An 18545-nucleotide genomic window follows, 5' to 3' on the forward strand; every position below is an offset into this window, starting at 1 on the left:
TGGGATGCCATTAAAGTTCATGTGCTTGTAAAGGCAAGGCAGGTGTCCCAATACTTTTGACAATATAATGTGTAAATATATATATATATATATATATATATATATATATATATATATATATATATATATATGTATATATACAGTATATACTGTATATATATATTTTATATATATATATATATATATATATATATATATATATATATATATATATATATTTCGATATTATAACTAGAAACTTTAGTAGAACATAAAATGCTCAAGCTATTCTTATGATCTTATGAGTATGCTGCTTTCTTCCCTGCTGCTTCTCAGCAAATGCTTACATAATGGCATTTCCATTACTATAGATACTAATGCTTTGTGACAGCTGCACTAAACACAAAATTACAGTCAGTACATAAGCACTTCCATGGATTACTATGATTTCACTTTGTTAAGGATCTCATTTACAGTATGGCTTTATAGGAAATATAATTACTTTGGAAAGAATAAATTGTTAGCAAACACATAACTGTTTATTAATATGAAATAAATGTTTGTTCAAAGCAATGCACTAAAAATATGTCATCTAATGTTTTATCCAATTAATTTATATGTGATACTAGTATTCTAAACATTTGTTATACGCATAAAAGCATGTTGTGCTCCATTTGCTGACACCCACTCACGCTGCCAGCCTCATCCAGCAAATAGAGTTTGTGTTACCCACAGCAAACAATTTAATTCTTTTTTTTATTTTTTCACTGGGAGCAGACAAGTCATATTTCAGTCTGTCGAAAAAAGTTATTAGTGAGCACTTTGTGGTGGTTGTTCTTAGTCGGTACTTTTCATTTTAAATGCTTAAAATGCCTGATAGGTTGACTTTAACCAGTTGAGGACCTCCTGGATGTTAGCTACCTCCTAAAACTCTTCATGTGAGAGCCCTGGGTATACCTCCTTGTAGTTGTGGCCTTTCTACCCAGTGAAATTACAGGAATGCTGCTCCCCTTTTTTTGTGGCAGAAGCACAAACAGCGGCTCCTTTATAAGTGAAGCCATCAAACAGTATTTTCTGGGTTCATGGATAAATACTTTGTTAAAATTTTAGTTATATTATTACATATTCAGGATTGTCCCTCAATTTGCACATAACATCAGTTAACCACTGGCTAACCACCTATCATACTTTTACTGTGGCAAGTTGGCTCCCCTGCGCAAAATCACGTACCTGATTGCGCACTGATTGGCTACAGGCGGAGCCAATCTGCCGGTCCGGCGGACCCGATGTCCGCCAACCACTCACGATCATTCCCAAGAGACACAGAACGGCGGTCTGCCTATGTAAAAAAGGCAGATCGCTGTTCAGACAGGGAGTAGGACAGAGATCTTGTGTTCCTGCTAAGCAGGAACACCAATATCTATCTTCCCCCAGTCAGAGCAACCCCCACACAGTTAGAAAGCACTCCCAGGGAACACATTTAACCCTTTGATAGCCCCCTGATGTTAACCCCTTCCCTGCCAGTGTCATTAGTACAGTAACATTGCATATTTTTTAGCACTGATCACTTTAATAACATCATTGGTCCCCAAAAAAGTGTAAAAAATATCAGTTAGGTGTTCGCTTTGTCCGCCACAATGTTGCAGTCCCGCTATAAGTTGCTGATTGCCACCATTACTAGTAAAAAAACATTTTTTAAAAAAACTTCATAAAAATATCCCATTATTTGTAGACGCTATAACTTTTGCACAAACATTTATTGGGATTTTGCTTACCAAAAAATTGTAGCAGAATACATATTGGCCTAAATTAATGTAAAAATTTGATTTTTTACATTTTTTTATTGGATGTTTTTTAGCAGAAATTAATAAATATTGGTTTTAATTCAAAAGTGTTGCTTTTTTTTTGTTTATGGTGAAAAAAATAAAAACCACAGAGGTGATCAATTACCACCAAAAGAAAGCTCTTTTTTTTGGCAAAAAAGGACATCAATTTTATTTGGATACAGTGTCACACGACCGCACAATTGTCAGGTTAATAACGCAGTGCCATACCAAGAAAAAATGGCCTGATCATTAAGGGGGTAAAACCTTCCAGGGCTAAAGTGGTTAAAGTCACCTTTTTTTTTTAATACTAAAAAAAAACTTACAGATGTGTTTAAAAAGCTGTGAATCTAACATTTCCCAAACTTTCATTTCAGGTGAATCTACTATTAATTGACTGCTGAAAATGACATTCATTCATTCTGACCTTCTGTGGTGTGTTAAACTAAATGCAGATTTATTAATGCAATATCATGTGCTGTGCTACACTGTCGGCAAGATGCGTTGGGATGCCTTTAAAATTATAAAAAATAAAATAACTTTTGCAAGAAAATATTGCCAAAAGAAAGCCCTGTCTGTCTAAAAGAAAAAAAAAAAACAATATTTGTATATAACTAAATGTCCTAAGTCATTTCATAATTATTGCTAAATAATTAGACCTATAGCAGAAATGTAAAAATTGCTCTAGTTCATACAGGGGTAGAATCTGAAGTAGGTATACTGTAACAAAACGTTAAAGATTAGACTTTTTTCTCCACAGCTTTGATTACATTCCGTCTCTGTAATGAAGGCAATCTCATGATGTACAGGCTCTGCTGGATTCTATAGAAATTTCCACTCCAGGGCTGCCCTGTCCTCTTCCTTCTGCTGAACCTTTGGCTCTATGGGGCCTAATAGCCTCGGGCCTTTAGACGTAACTGTAATAAAGATGGTAGGATGGAGATTCGCCCTCTCCTGACCTCTCCTCCATTAAAAAAAAGTTCCTTCACTGATTACACAATCTGTAAATGAAGGAGAGAAATGTGTGACTGATCAGATTGTCACCCATTCACAGATCAGGTTTTCTCAATGGAGGGGAGGGCAGGTGGGGGTGTGTCCCTGTTTAGTGTAACTGAGCCTGGAGACCTAAAACTGTTACCCCTACTGGAAGTTCAGCAGCAGGAAGAGGACAGGGCAGCCCTGCAGTGATGATTTCTACACAATCCAGCAGCCTGCACACCGTGAGACATACACTATATTGTCTTATGTATGGTGACGCCTGCCTTTTCAAGCACATGAACTTTAATGGCTTCTCAGTCTTAGTCCGTATGGTTCAATATTGAGTTGGCCCACCCTTTGCAGCTATAACAGCTTCAACTCTTCTGGGAAGACTGTGCACAAGGTTTAGGAGTGTGTCTATCGGAATGTTTGACGAGAAGGCCTGGCTCACAATCTTCACTCTTTTTCATCCTAAAGGTGTTCTATCGGGTTGAAGTCAAGACTCTGTGCAGGCCGGTCAAGTCCCTCCACCCCAGATTCGCTTATCTACGTCTTTATGGACCTTGCTTTGTGCACTGGTGCGCAGACATGTTGGAACAGAAAGGGCCATCTCCAAACTGTTCCCACAAAGCTGGGAGTAAGAAATTATCCAAAATGTCTTGGTATGCTGATGCCTTAAGAGTTCCCTTCACTGGAACTAAGGGGCTAAGTCCAACCTCTGAAAAACAACCCCACACCATAATCGACCCTATACCAAATGATTTGGACCAGTGCACAAAGCAAGGTCCATAAAGACATGGATGAGCGAGTTTGGGATGGAAAAACTTGACTGGTCTGCATAGAGTCCTGATCTCAACCCGATAGAACACCTTTGGGATGAAAAAGAGTGAAGATTGCGAGCCAGGCCTTCTCGTCAAACATTCCCATAGACACACTCCTAAACCTTGAGCACAGCCGCCCCAGAAGAGTTGAAGATGTTATAGCTGCAAAGGGTGGACCAACTCAATATTGAACCCTACAGACTAAAGCCTAGTACACACGAATTTCCGCCGACCGGTCGTCCGTCTTTTGTCCAGAGTGGTGTCTGTTGGTTGGAATGTGCTCTAGACTGCACACGAATTTTCCCGCAAGACAGAATTCTACTTCAGAAGTGATGTCATGTGTTGGATTGCTTTGTATGTGTTCTTTCATCTCTGAGCATGCCTAGTCTTGCTCATAAGATTTTTCCCCATCGATATCTGTACTGACTGCACGAAAATCGGACGTGATTTGACGGAGGACAAAAATTTTATAGCCTGCACACCAGGATTTTTTCGGCTGAAAAGTCGGAGTCGGTTGTCGAGAGCACCATACTAACAAGCCGAAAATCGGCAGATCGGTCGTCGGACGAAAATTCCCGGCCGAATTTCCACTCGTGTGTACGGGCCTTAAGACTGAGAAGCCATTAAAGTTCATGTGTGTGTAAAGGCAGGCGTCACCATACTTATGACAATATAGTGTATGTCTCACGGTGTGCAGGCTGCTGGATTGTGTAGAAATCATCAATGCCTTTGGGATGAATTAGAGCGGACACTGCGTGCCAGGCTTTCTCATTCAACATCAGTGCCTGGCCTCACAAATGCGCTTCTGGAAGAATGGTCAAACATTTCCATAGACACACTGCTAAACCTTGTGGCAGAAGAGTTGAAGCTGTTATAGCTGCAAAGGGTGGGCCAACTCAATATTGAACCCTACAGACTAACTAAGACTGGGATGTCATTAAAGTGCATGTGCGTGTAAAGGCTGGCACCCTGTGGTGGGTGGCTGGCTGGCACCCTGTGGTGGGTGGTTGGGTGGCTGGCACCCTGTGGTGGGTGGGTGGCTGGCTTGCTGGCACCCTGTGGTGGATGGCTGGCTGGCTGACACCCTGTGGTGGGTGGCTGGCTGGCACCCTGTGGTGGGTGGCTGGCTGGCACCCTGTGGTAGGTGGTTGGCTGGCACAGGGGCTGTGGGTGGCTGGCTGGTACAGGGCCTGTGGGCGGCTGGCTGGTACAGGGCCTGTGGCTGGCTGGTACAGGGCCTGTGGGTGGCTGTCTGCCTGGCACCCTGTCTGTGGTTGGCTGTCTGGCACCCTGTGGTGGGGGGCTGGCTGTCTGGCACCCTATGGTGGGTGGGTGGCTGGCTGGCACCCTGTGGTGGCTGGCTGGTACAGGGCCTGTGAGTGGCTGGCTGGTACAGGGCCTGTGGGTGGCTGACTGCCTCCCTGGTACAGTGCCTGTGGCTGGCTGGTACAGGGCCTGTGGATGTGGGTGACTGGCTGGCACCGGGCTGCTATGGGTGGGTGTATGGCTGTGATACACTCTCGCGAGACTAGTCCCGACTCCAGACGAGGCTGTCCAAGGTGAGGAAGGTGGCCTTAGAAGGCAGAATGATGTCACAAAAATATTGGCAATATTGACCAGTTCCGGGGCCGATACCAACATATTGGCCCCCGATTTTATCAGCCTTGCCGATAATCGGTCTATCCCTATACATATATATATATATATATATGTATATATATATATATATATATATATATATATATATATTTATTTCAAGTATTATTACATTTTAATATTGAACACATTTACCGTCTAAAGATTAATTTGATTAATTTAAGTCTAAAGACTTCCTGCTGCACTAAGGTTATTTACTACATATTGTGACCTGGAAACTTTTTACATTCATATTTGTATCTGTAAAATAGGAACTGCGTGTTGCAGTTTTGAATTTCAGGGCTGTAGCCCTTTAAATGTTTGAAAAGGTCACTTGTTCCAATGTTAGTGACAGCGCTCTATACTTAGCTAAAAATATACATTATGTGATTGATATGCGGTGTCAGTCTCTGACAGATTTACAGAGTGAATGCAAGTTTCTCACACACTGTTAAATGTCAAGCATATTTCTGATTAGTGACCTCTTTATATTGTCTTTTTATAATTTCTTAACTTATAGTCATATAACTTTACAAATTAGAAATGAGCAAACTTCCCAGAATCTTTTCTGCTCTATGTCTTCACTGATTCCCCCCTAATAAGGCTTCTGATATGATGCCCAAGTTTGCCCTCTATGGGCTTTTATAGGGCAAGTGAATCTTTTATCCTCGGAAGGATCAAAAAGGAAAGGTCTCTTTCTTACCAACACTGTCCTCACCTGAACTGACCTACAGAAAGGTATCCAGATAAGAATTTTAGAAAGGAAACAGATATGGCTAAGGTTTTAAAGAAAGTATTATTTTTTATTTTTTCTTGGGTGGTGTAGTAGGGACAATAGAAATGTAATTAAAGTGGTATTAAACACAACAAAATTAAAAAAAAACATGTTGCAGCTTACCAGTCCTTTAAAGCGCAACTCCACTTTTGTTGAGAAAAAAAAACATTTCCCTCTGGGTAATCTCTGTGCATTACAAGGATTTTAACAAACGTTGTTGCAGATTCCTACCTTTTGTTATTCTGAAGAAATCCTTGTTTGTTCCTCTGTGCTGAGTGGGTCTAATGGGAGTGATTTCATAATTATCTATCAGCTGTGGCAGCTGCAGGGCTCTAATGAGGAAAGCTGCTGGGCTTGTATCCCTTTAGACGTGTTCCTATTGGGAGTATCTCACCAAAAATGAAATTTTTGTTGCAGGGGATGCCAGAAATCTGACTTGAATCTTAGGCAGACTTCTGGGAAAATTGGTGAGCCAATCAGACAAGCAGGAAATGATGTTTCTGGGGTGTGGTCAGTACACATTCTGTGTACAGAACACCTCCAGGTAGCCATATTGCATTGCATTTTCAGAAAATTACAGTGGCTGCAGATTGAAAAGGAATGGTCATTTTTAATAACATTCAATTACAATATGATTTGTGCCGCAATTGTATATGCTATGTTGTTTTTTCTTTATTTTCTATTTTTTTCACCACGGAAGTTGAGTTGGCCTTTAAGGTTTTCTTTCCTCTGTTTTCACTAGGTGATCTGGCCAGTAACACCCCTCCTGTAATAGTAGTACCTACACTCTGGATGAATGAGCACAGGGGGCACCTTTGGACAGTAGCATAATTAGTCTGGGGGAGGGGAATGTTAGATTCACTCTCAGATTTAGATACACTAACAAACAAGATGAACCACCCACAGGTAACACTATATAAGTAGTTAAAGCACACATTTTTTTTTTCTTTTATAATAAACGTTTTACATAAATAAATAAAAGCTAATAATTTTAAGCACCCCTGTCGATGGTAAATGGTTTGTCTCAAACATAAAGCCCACAGGCCAAATCTGACCCACCAGGCGATTTCATGTGGCCCTCAAATCTCTCCTGCAGAACCTGATGCAAGCTACAGGCAGGCTTTTGGGAGGAGTCATGCAAATATGAAAATCTCTTGATGGGTGGCTGTTCCTAGATTTGCATGCAGACTGCCCTGAATTCCACTGACTTTCAGTGGATTAAAGGGGCAGCCCAGACCAGAGACAGGCAGGCTTGAGAGGAAAGATATAGATGATGCTGAATATGCTCAAGCCAAGAAAAGAGGCAAGCTCTATATGATTTGCTGTAGTTTCTAATGTACACTGTGAGAAACTCAGAGTGTGCCGTGAAATCACAGTAAGCAGTCTGCACAGGAGCAGAATTTTTACAACTGTGCAGGACTGGCTGGAGCTTCAATCGGTTGTACACCCTTACAAGTATCCATTGAAGTGACTGGTCTTAGATTATACACAGAGATGAAACAAATCATCCTACATAGTTGTACCTGTATATCTGCAGTCTTCTCTTTTCTTCTTCAATTTAAAGTCCAGAATTCAGAAAACTTGTCTGAGCTGGCAGAAAGAAAAGGGGGTGGAGAGCTAATGTTACACTCTGCAGAGCTCAGTGGTGAGAGCTCTGAGAGCTGATTGGAGGGAGGAGAACCCCCCCCCCCCCCCCCACACACACACACACACACACACACACACACAGCACACAGTAACAGAACAGAGCCTACCAATCATCTGGAACTCCCTCCCCTGTCACCTTTTCTCTCTTGGTGTCAGGAAAACTTGTCAGAAGTGATTCATGTTGATAGCAGAGGAATGAAACAGCAGACAGAAATTACACTTAGTGCTCTGGATTGAGACAAGTGCACACTATAGAGAGATATGTTTTATTCATTTTTTTCTGAGATTTAGAACTATTTTAAAGCTCAGCTTACCTTTTAGTACACATTAAAAAATTCCCCATTTTATGTACATAGTAAGGGTCCAAAGGTATTCATATTGCTTTGTCATCTATCTGTTTAACATTAAGGATATGTGTGGTATAAATTCATAAACAGGCATTAGCAGCACTTCATTCACAGGGGATCAGAGATTAGTAGAACTGTGCAGAAGGCCTTGTTTACAGCCCGGGAGGCAAAGGTGGTCAGTATCGCATGCAGCCACCCTATACGAATCAATGTTTCACGCGGATGTACACATCGAGGGATGCACGTAAAGATTCCTGTAGGCGTCCACCTAATTTCAACAGCCTGGCTGCATGGATCACCTGTGCCACCTGAGCGGGTAAACAAAACCTTGTGTGAATAATTTCATTCATACGCAAAATAAAATGCTCCTATGAGCTTTATGTAAAAGCTTGCTTTCTTTGAAAGGTTATTTCTGTATCGCATTTACAACATAGTGACATACGATTTATGTATTAAAGTGATATTAAACCCAAAAGTAAACTTTTATTATATTGCAGATTACCAATTCTTAGGTGGTCTGGCTGAATTTGTTTTCTTTGTAGGGCTTTCTTTCATTTTCACCTGGTGATCCAACCAGTAAAGCTGGCCATATATGGGTCAAATTTCAAAAGAATTTTCTTTCGAATTTTGCACCATTAGAGGGCTGCAGCAATGGTTGTTTTTTGTGTGGCCATCAAATGTGTAATTAATGATGGGAGAATCCTGCGGGAAATGTAATAGAAAAATAAATGCGCATGAGCTGTGACCTGAAAAGAAAAGAAGATTCTCACCCACAAAAATTCTTCTCTGTAGCAATATGAGGTGAAATTGAAAGCTTGGTTGCAGGGGTGTATCTACCATGAGGCAAACAAGACATTTTCCTGGGGCGGCATTTTTCAGGGGGCGGCGTCAAACCCAGGATGATGCCTGCAGCTGCAGGCATCCACCTGGTATTTTTTTTTAGAGCTGGCAGTCGGCTCTCTTGTAATAGCAAGGGGCTTACTATCCACTCCATTGCTATTACACGCAGCTGTAGGGGACTTCCCAGGCTCTCCCATTTCACCGGCTGGCTGTACAACCAAGCAAAGCCAGGATTAAGTTCCTTGTGACAGCAATAAAAGTGATAAAAAAACCATAAAAATTATAGCAACAGTGTAATAATAAATAATAAATTAATCATTAAAAAAAATTAAAGCTCCCTCATCCTCCCTTGTTCGCATGCAAAGGCAAACGCACGTGTCTGTTGCGCACCCACGCAAACAGCGATCGGCCCCACACACGTGTAATGAGTAAGAGGCCGTTTGTGCTGTGAAACGCATCTACCTTGGACTCATCTGTTCCTCACACTGTCTGTTTGTCCTTGATGATTTTTGAAGAATAAAGACACCTTTGTTTTCATCTACCTGTGTGCGGCTTCACAATCTACAATGCATGCTTCCGGATGGCGGATCTAGCCAGCACCAGGTTGGGCTTGCACCTGAGCGGCTTCCCCCCCCCCCCTCCTCTTCAATACTGTATCACCGTAAATGTCAGATCATGGGCAGTAATTTTAGGGCCAGACCTTCTCTGTAAATCTAAAGTGGTAACCTGCAAAGGCTTTTAAAGCATTGCCTATGGATAGTAAAATTGACGTCAAATTGACGTCTTCGTTGCAGCGGCTGGGATTTGGACAAATTTACATGTGGGCGGAGGCCCGTTTTCAATCTTGCCTAGGGCAGCACAAAACCAATATACACCACTGCTTGGCTGGTCAAATTTCAAAATCAATGGTGGCATCATTGGATCACAAAACGCACAAAATTTCTGATTTTCGGATTTTCTAAAGAAAACTAGTTTGGAACTCGACCCATGTATGGCCTGCTTAAGTCTATTATTTTTCAACACAGCAAGCTCTCCTGCAAATATATTAGTTAAAAGTGCTGAGACAAACAATTTTCCTTTGACGGGGTGCTTCTAATGATCAGCTTTTATTTTTTCATGTAAAACCTTTATCATAAAAGGAAAAAAAAAAAAAAACATTTGCTGGAACTACAGCGTGAGCACGTGCACAATTTCTTTGATCGACCATGGCGACCATGGATGAATGGAACCTGCCTTGTTAAACCGCGGTATGGCCACCGTGCTGCAGCTCAGTTTCAGGGTCTTGACAATCTTCATATAGCCTAGGCCAGTGTTTCTCAAATCCGGTCCTCAGGGCACACTAACAGGCCAGATTTTAAGTATTACCTTGGGGAGGTACAAACTAGAATACTGCAATCACTGAGCAGCAAATTATATCACCTGTGATTCATTTCAGTTTTCTTGCAAACCTAGCCTGTTAGTGTGCCCTGATGACCGGAGTTGAGAAACACTGGCCTAGGCTATCTTTATGTAGAACAACAATTATTTTTTTAAGATATAGATAAAGAGAGATTCAGCGCTTATAGGGAGTCCAATCAGTCTGATAATCTTAAGATACAGATCAGCTGTTCAGGCAGATGAATGAACCACCACCATTACACTACCGACCAACCACACTGCCTCTTACTGTCCAGTTGGCATTAATAGAGCATCTCATATATCCCAACCCAGGCTCATCCGGTCTCCAGATCCCACTTATATGGATGGATAGTAGCTCCAGGCAGTCCCAAAGGAGGGCAATTAGAATCCAGACAGAACACACAGAGGGAGCCCAAAGAGAAGAGAATCGCTCAAAGAGCAGTAATTTTTAAAACCAATATTAATTTATTAGACCAGTGGTTCTTAATCTGGGTTCGATCGAACCCCAGGGGTTCGGTGGGTCAGTCTCGAGGGTTCGGCACACCCTCCGCTAGTACCACTTTGCTGTCAGGGACTATTTCTCCAGTTTCGGGCATGTCCTTCCGCTCCCGCTCCGCACCGTCATCATGGAAATACATAACATCCAGTGGCGTAGCATGGGGGGTGCAGGGGGGGCCGGCCTTACGAGGCGCAACATCTGGGGGGGCGCATCTGCTCCGCAGTGTCATGTCACTCACTCTGTCATGATAGGCTGGCCGCCGCCGCCCGCTGAGTCAGCGCGCACTTGGAGCTCTCTCTGCCCCTGGCTCACTCTCACTGCTGGCTGTGCAGCTCGGCTCCTGGCTGAATCCGATCCAGCTGGAGCCGGCGTCAACCACTGTGGAGTGGTGGGGGGGGGGAGACAGGCCAGGCGTGCGGTCCAGAGAGGGACTATCTGGGGGAGGGACTAACCCGTGCAGCGGCCGCACAGCGCGGGAGAGAACCACCAGGCCAGGCAGCCGCAGCAGCAGAAAAAGCCGGCAGGTGAGAGGCCAGAGAGCCAGTGGTGACAGTGGTGCTGCAGCCTGCAGGAGGAAAACCTAGCCTGTGATCGGGAGTCGGGACACAGGTGAAAAAAAGGTAGGACTGGAGTAGTACTGGCTGTACTAGTCTAGTGACTGACTGTCTGGCTGACTGTGTGAGAACACTGAGAAGACTATGTAAAGGGGATCTATTTTATGGGGAACCTGGCCTGCTGTAAGGGGGAGATCTAAATGGGGGATGGGACCTCACCTCACCCTGGCCTGCTGTAAGGGGGGATCTATATGGGGGACATGATCCCCCATATAGATCCCCCTTACAGCAGGCCAGGGTGAGGTTAGGTCACTCTGGGGTCCCCCATATAGATCCCCCTTACAGCTGGCCAGGGTGAGGTTAGGTCACTCTGGGGTCCCCAATATAGATCCCCCCTACAGCAGGCCAGGGTCCGGACCTCACCTAACCCTGTAAGGGGGAGATCTATATGGGGGACGGGACCTCACCTCACCCTGGCCTGCTGTAAGGGGGGATCTATATGGGGGACATGGGATCTATATGGGGGACCTCACCCTGGCCTGCTGTAAGGGGGGATCTATATGGGGGACCCTTACAGCAGGCCAGGGTGAGGTGAGGTCCCGTCCCCCATATAGATCTCCCCCCTTACAGCAGGAAAGGGTGAGGTGATGTCCCGTCCCCCATATAGATCCCCCCTTACAGCAGGCCAGAGTGAGGTGAGGTCCGAGGTCCCCCATATAGATCCCCCCTTACAGCAGGCCAGGGTGAGGAGAGGTCCCCCATATAGATCCCCCCCTTACAGCAGGCCAGGGTGAGGAGAGGTCCCGTCCCCCATATAGATCCCCCCTTACAGCAGGCCAGGGTGAGGTGAGGTCCCGCCCCCATATAGATCTCCCCCCTTACAGCAGGCCAGGGTGAGGTGAGGTCCCGTCCCCATATAGATCCCCCCTTACAACAGGCCAGGGTGAGGAGAGGTCCCGCCCCCATATAGATCTCCCCCCTTACAGCAGGCCAGGGTGAGGTGAGGTCCCGTCCCCATATAGATCCCCCCTTACAACAGGCCAGGGTGAGGAGAGGTCCCCCATATAGATCCCCCCTTACAGCAGGCCAGGGTGAGGAGAGGTCCCGCCCCCCATATAGATCTCCCCCTTACAGCAGGCCAGAGTGAGGTGAGGTCCGGGGTCCCCCATATAGATCCCCCTCACCCTGGCCTACTGTAAAGGGGGTGATCTACATGGGGGATGGGGACCTCACCTCACCCTGGCCTGCTGTAAGGGAGGATGCTGGACATAAAAACAAATAAAGGGAACAGACTTTGTTGTGAAAATGACATGAGAGTGGCATTTGCCAAGATAAAGCCACGCATTTCTGAACTGGTCTCTGAAAGACAACAGCAGAAGTCACACTAATTTGCAGTAAATATTCATTATTATGTTTTTGTGTGAAAATCACGTTTTAATGGTTTTGTTCTTAATGGTTTTGTTCATTTTGTGCACCTATGTATAAATATATACCTAAAATAATATATACCTATGTTTTGAATTGGAAAAAATCATATTTTATTTTTCCAATTAAGGGTTCGGTGAATGCGCATATGAAACTGGTGGGGTTCAGTACCTCCAACAAGGTTAAGAACCACTGTATTAGACAGAAGCAGATACACTCACATGATAGAGATCAGCGTCAGTGCCTGTGTACATAGCTGGTTTGTAACGTTACGTGTTTCCAGTCCCGCCAGACGCGGCGTTTCGTCAGATGATGAGGTTGTCAGGGGAGTGGTTTGCGGACGTATCATGCTCCTTTTATACAGAACAGGACAAGCTGCATTAGACTAGGGGGAGGAGCATCCGGCAGGATGCAACCAGCCCACAATCCGAAAAAAGAACACGGCTCCAACCCCCAGCGTACCAAATAAACAGATTTAGATAAAACAAATAAATGAATAATGCAGGAACAAACTAAATCTTTAACTGCAATAGAGCTATTCAGCAGTCAATACTTTGACACTACAACCATATTCTTCAATTGGCCAAAGCATACACATATTTGCGCAGAGCCATCTTGTGGCCAGAAACCGGCGGTATAATCCAATATAACCTTACTTGAAAAATCACTTTTCTGGTTGTAAGTGTATTACCTGGTACCTTGCTGCCGGCAAGCAATGATGATGTCACATGTGGTGTAATTCCTGTACTGACTCCGCCTCCTGAAACTCCACCCCTCAGCACCTCGGTAGTTTAGAAGGCAGGATCTGGGAATTCTGTGACACAGCAATGCCTACTCACGGGGCATAGTAAATATGTGTCACAGATTTCAAGGAAGTAAATGTGTAGGGATCTTCTTGACAAAATACATTTTCAAACTTCAAAAATGTTCAGATTATTAGGAGTAGGCAAGTAATAAGTGAAATACAATATGGAAATAAATCTATAATTTAAATGTTGATAATAGATATGCTTTAAAAGAGAACTGTACTAAAATTGAAGTTGTCCCTTCATTTAGAATGTATCAGTTAAGTCTTCTGGAACTCCAAATTTGCCATTAACAAGTCAGTGTAAAACTATATGAGTAATAAAGTTGTCACATATAAACAGAAAACATGTCGGAACCCAAGCCAAAATGTAGTTCAAAGATGCATACTGCTTTCAGATGTTTATATTGTAACTTGTATATGTTTAAAAATGGGGATGGCTTATCGGTCAAAGTTTTCTGGTGAAATACCATATTGTCAATAAAAAAATGAATGTTTATATTATAAAGATGTGAATCATAGGAACAGCTAGCATTTACTAAACTTGTTAACAGTGGAAGCAGGGGAGGACTAGGAATCCTATGTGCTAAAGAAAATGCATTGCCATGTTTGGGTGGCACAGTGAGTTGAATAAGATGACTGCTGCTTTATGAAAATGAGAGTAGCTCACCTAAAAACTATATTATAAAAAATACCATGCCATCATAAAATAATTGTCACTAACTGAAGTTCCCGCTCCGATTAAGTTCTGACTGTTGGAGAATCAGTCAGGGCCAACAGCCGGACATTTTTTTTCAATTGGTTATAAAGCCGAAAGCTTAGGATTTTTCTGCTATTTGTATATCAATGGGGGGGATTCACTACCCTTTTTTACTTTAAGAAATTAGAAAAAAGTTCCACAAGTGGAAATCTCAACTTTAACAATGGTGTCCTCATTTGGACATTTTTTTAATAAAATAAAGGTTTATTCAGTACAAAATTTCAATTAAGTATAGCATAAGAGAAAGTAGAAGTCAAGCTATGAACATCAATAATCCATTTACATCAGACGCACAGAAACACAGTCTGGATAAACAAATAGAGAAGAAGAGAATGTAACATAGCATATTTACATGGTGCAAATCCCTGCATAATTATAAGATGAGATGAAAGATGAAATTGCCCTGATAAATGGGATATGTGGAGGTAACTTATTTTTAACTTCGGTTAGCATTGTAGATTCTGTCAGGAGTCTTAGAATGTGTATAGCTTTAGAATGGAATTTCACATGAAGGTTATTGTCCTATAGTAATGGCCCGCTGTGTAGGTCCAGCATAGATCAATTAAGTAAGGTGATGGTCGAGAAGAAGGAAAAAGGTAAGAGAGGGCCAAACCATGTCAAAAAAGGAAAAAGAAGGAGAGGTGAGAAGGATTTGGGTGTAAGGGGTAGTACCCTAAAATCCATATGTTCAGTGTCTATGTCTATGAAAAAATTGATTTAAATGGGGAGGAATCCAAAAATCTATCCAAACAGACCATACTGTATATCTAGATAGGAAGAGTATTTGGTATGGTATTGTGCCATAAGTTTGTCCAAACACTATATGCTTGAGAGTTCAGTAAACCAATCTGCAATCGCAGGAGAGGTCATGGATCCCCAATGTCTGGAAATCACATTTCTAACAGAAATTAAAAAAAAAGAAAGGTAGACCCATCCTGCCTAAGGATAGAGTACCTCGCACCAAGGAGAGTAGGGCTATGGTTGGAGTTAGTCGTCAACCATAGTCATAAGTCTGAAAGATGCGGGAGCAAAAGTCGTGTATTGAGGGGCATAGCCACCAGATATGGAGCGTGGAGCCTGGCAGTCCCACACATCTCCAACAAACTGGGAAGAAGAAGGGGAAAATCCTGTATAAAGACACAGAACACCGGTATCGGTAATTTGTAACTCTTGTATTGCTACCAAGACAGGCGGTTTATGATTTTATTTCAGAGTGAAAAATTTACGGAGGTCCTCATTCGAGAATCACATATTTAAATTCTTCTCCCATGCTGTGATATAGTAGGGGATGCCAGTATGAGAGCAGTTTATCAACATGTTGTAGATCTGGGCTATGGGATGTGTGGGTGTCTCCTTCTGTAGCCAGAGAGATTTAAAGGGAGTCATGTCTCTATGGAGTGGGGGGTTTTAGATAAGGAGGATATGAAATCATGCAGTGGAAAATATTTATATTATCGTCCAGATTTGTGTGGCAAATTGGTGGGTAATACTGTAAGTGATTTCAGCTGCCTGTTCTGGAATGCTGAACTAATAGTGATACAGTATATTGTCACAGGATGTCATCAGAAATGGGTTTCCCATAATGAAAGCAAGGAGGCCTATGTGAATGGAAAGTTTAACATGTTTCAGTAGAAAGTCCAATGTCTGTAAGAGGCTAGGAACACAAAAAGTTGAACGGTATATGATTTGGGGTGATCCATAGATCCATGGAAGGGAGATAAAAGACGATGTATAGAGGGACTTCTCAAGTAGCACCCAATGTTTAAAAGGGGAAGACGGGGAGAGATTCTGTAAAATAGACACAATCTTCAATTGAATGCCATGGCACTATCCCCCAATAGTTAAACAATAGTTAAACAATGAAACCGACCATCCCTTCTCCATAAGGAGAATAGGTGTAGGAGAAATATAGGGGATTTTTAAGTGCCAGGCATAAATACACAAATATTAAATTGAATAAAAATTGATTAGTATACCAAATGTCAAAAATAAACACCAAGTTTAACAATACATTTATACAGATGGTGTATCTGGCTAAGCACAATCAGGTCCAAAAAATGTGGGTAATTCAGGATCAACGCGTTTCACCCAAACGCAGGGGCTTCTTCAGGATCCAAATAGTAGAATTAACAACTCTATAGATACAGAAATACAATTTAGATAGAATCATATTGATCAACACATGAATATAGACATCAATATATACATGTTATATTTGAAAATATACATGTCTATAAAGTAGCAGCATCCTGAAAACAGACGACATAGGGAGGGGAGAAAGAACATGATTAACACACACAAACCAAAAAATAAAAAATAAAAAAATGAAAAAGATAGGGAACGGTGAAAGGAAACCCAAAACAGATATCAAAGACTGGGGGAGCAGAGGAGAAGACAAACGTCCAGCCACCATGTTCAAAAGGATAGCCATATTGACCAAAACTCATAATTTGTACATACGGTTATCCTAGTTATATACCTTAAATAGTCAGCATGAAACAGCAAGACCTGGAGGGTGGAATCACCACCAGATATAATTGTCCAAAGTCGGGTCCACCAGAAAAGATTTATAAAATCAGTGCAGCAGACAACACGATCGCAGCAAGCTTAATGAGGTGTCTATAAATAAATAATAATGTGAAAGTGCTGTGAATATATGGAGTGTTAATTAAATATGCAAAATATCACTATACTTACTTCCTAGGGAGGAAGATATTGAAAAGCCATTGAAGCAAAAACAAAAGAGCTTCCAGGAAGCCCTTCCGTGATCAATTAGTTGAATTAGATTGGGTCCAAATATGTCCCAAGTGAGCCTCTCCTATATGGGCAGCAATGAAAACAAGTATTCCTGCAATCACAACAGAAAATCATTATATGCCCCAATGTAAAAATATTTTTTATAGATAAATAAAAGATTGATTAGCTGCATCAATTAGCGTAGGATTTTAATTGCCCCCACAGGAAAGATGAGCCCAAGCTTAGACACTAACAGCACATCCGTGTTGCAGCCAAATCAATGCAGCAGTCCCCATAAGCAGCCCGCAATCAACAAGCTGGGCAGGCTGTGGGCGGGACCGGCGTAATTTACAGGCACTTCCTTCAGTGGCATGTGAGCTGAGACGTTGCCCAACGCCTCCCGCTCCCCACGTCATACCCCAACGGCCAGTAGGCGGCCTGGAGGTTCTTCCTGGAGGTGACACAGGCAATCTCACAATCAACATGAAAAGGAAGCAGTGTCTCCACATACAAAAAGAAAGAAACACCCAGCCAAACATACAGGCACGGAAGAAGCAAGAGATAAAAACAGACACAATCAAAACAGGCAATCAAAAGCAAGATGACAATGGGCCAGAAAAATGGGAAGACAGCCAGAGACATCCACAGGTGACCAGCAGCATCGCCCCCCACAGGAAAGAAAAAAAAAATTAGTAATAAAATGAAAATAAGAAATAACATGTGTGATAAAAATCCTCTGCTCAACTCCATTTAGAAAGGACATCAATATATTTATATATATATATATATTTTTTTAGACCGGATAAATAAAAAATACAGAAAATATATTCTATTGTCGGGAGCAAAACAAAATTATAAAGGGAAGGAATAACGTACCAAACATATCCCTCAAAATGCAAAAAAATGTAGCTGTCCAAAAACAGTGCAAAGCTCATCATTCTCTCTGCAGTATGGCACGATCAAACTGTCCACCCCTAGGGTGTGGGTGGATGCGTTCTAGCGTGAAAAATTTTAGATCCCCTATTTTGTAGTTATGCGATTGAGCAAAATGCCGGGCCACCGGATTCTCATGGTCTCCCAATGGACCCAATGTTTATCTTTATCATGGAAGATCCAGTCCAGAATGGGATATAGTAGGATCTTCTGCTCTTTTGCCTCTTCTGCTCTTTTGCCTCCTCTGGTCTTCTTCTTCCTCCGGTCCTCCTCCGACGCTGTCCCTGGTGATTATGCCGGTCTACGGTCTCTGCAGCTTATTATATAGCCATTAGGGGTGTGGCCTCTCGGTGACGACACCGGGAGGCCCCGCCCCCTTATGTCACAGACTGCGTTGTTTCTTTCCCACAAATAGAGCTTTCTTTTGGTGGTATTTGATCACCTCTGCGATTGTTAATTTATGCACTATAAACAAAAAAAAAGGGCAACAATTCTGTAAAAAAAAAAAACAAGTTTTTTACTTTCTGCTTTCTGCTATATAAAATTCCCAATAAAAAAATGTTAAAAGTCAAATTTTTTCATAATTTTAG

This window comes from Pelophylax lessonae, assembly GCF_965119305.1.
Source record: "Pelophylax lessonae genome assembly, chromosome: 4".
Classification (NCBI taxonomy): Eukaryota; Metazoa; Chordata; class Amphibia; order Anura; family Ranidae; genus Pelophylax; species Pelophylax lessonae.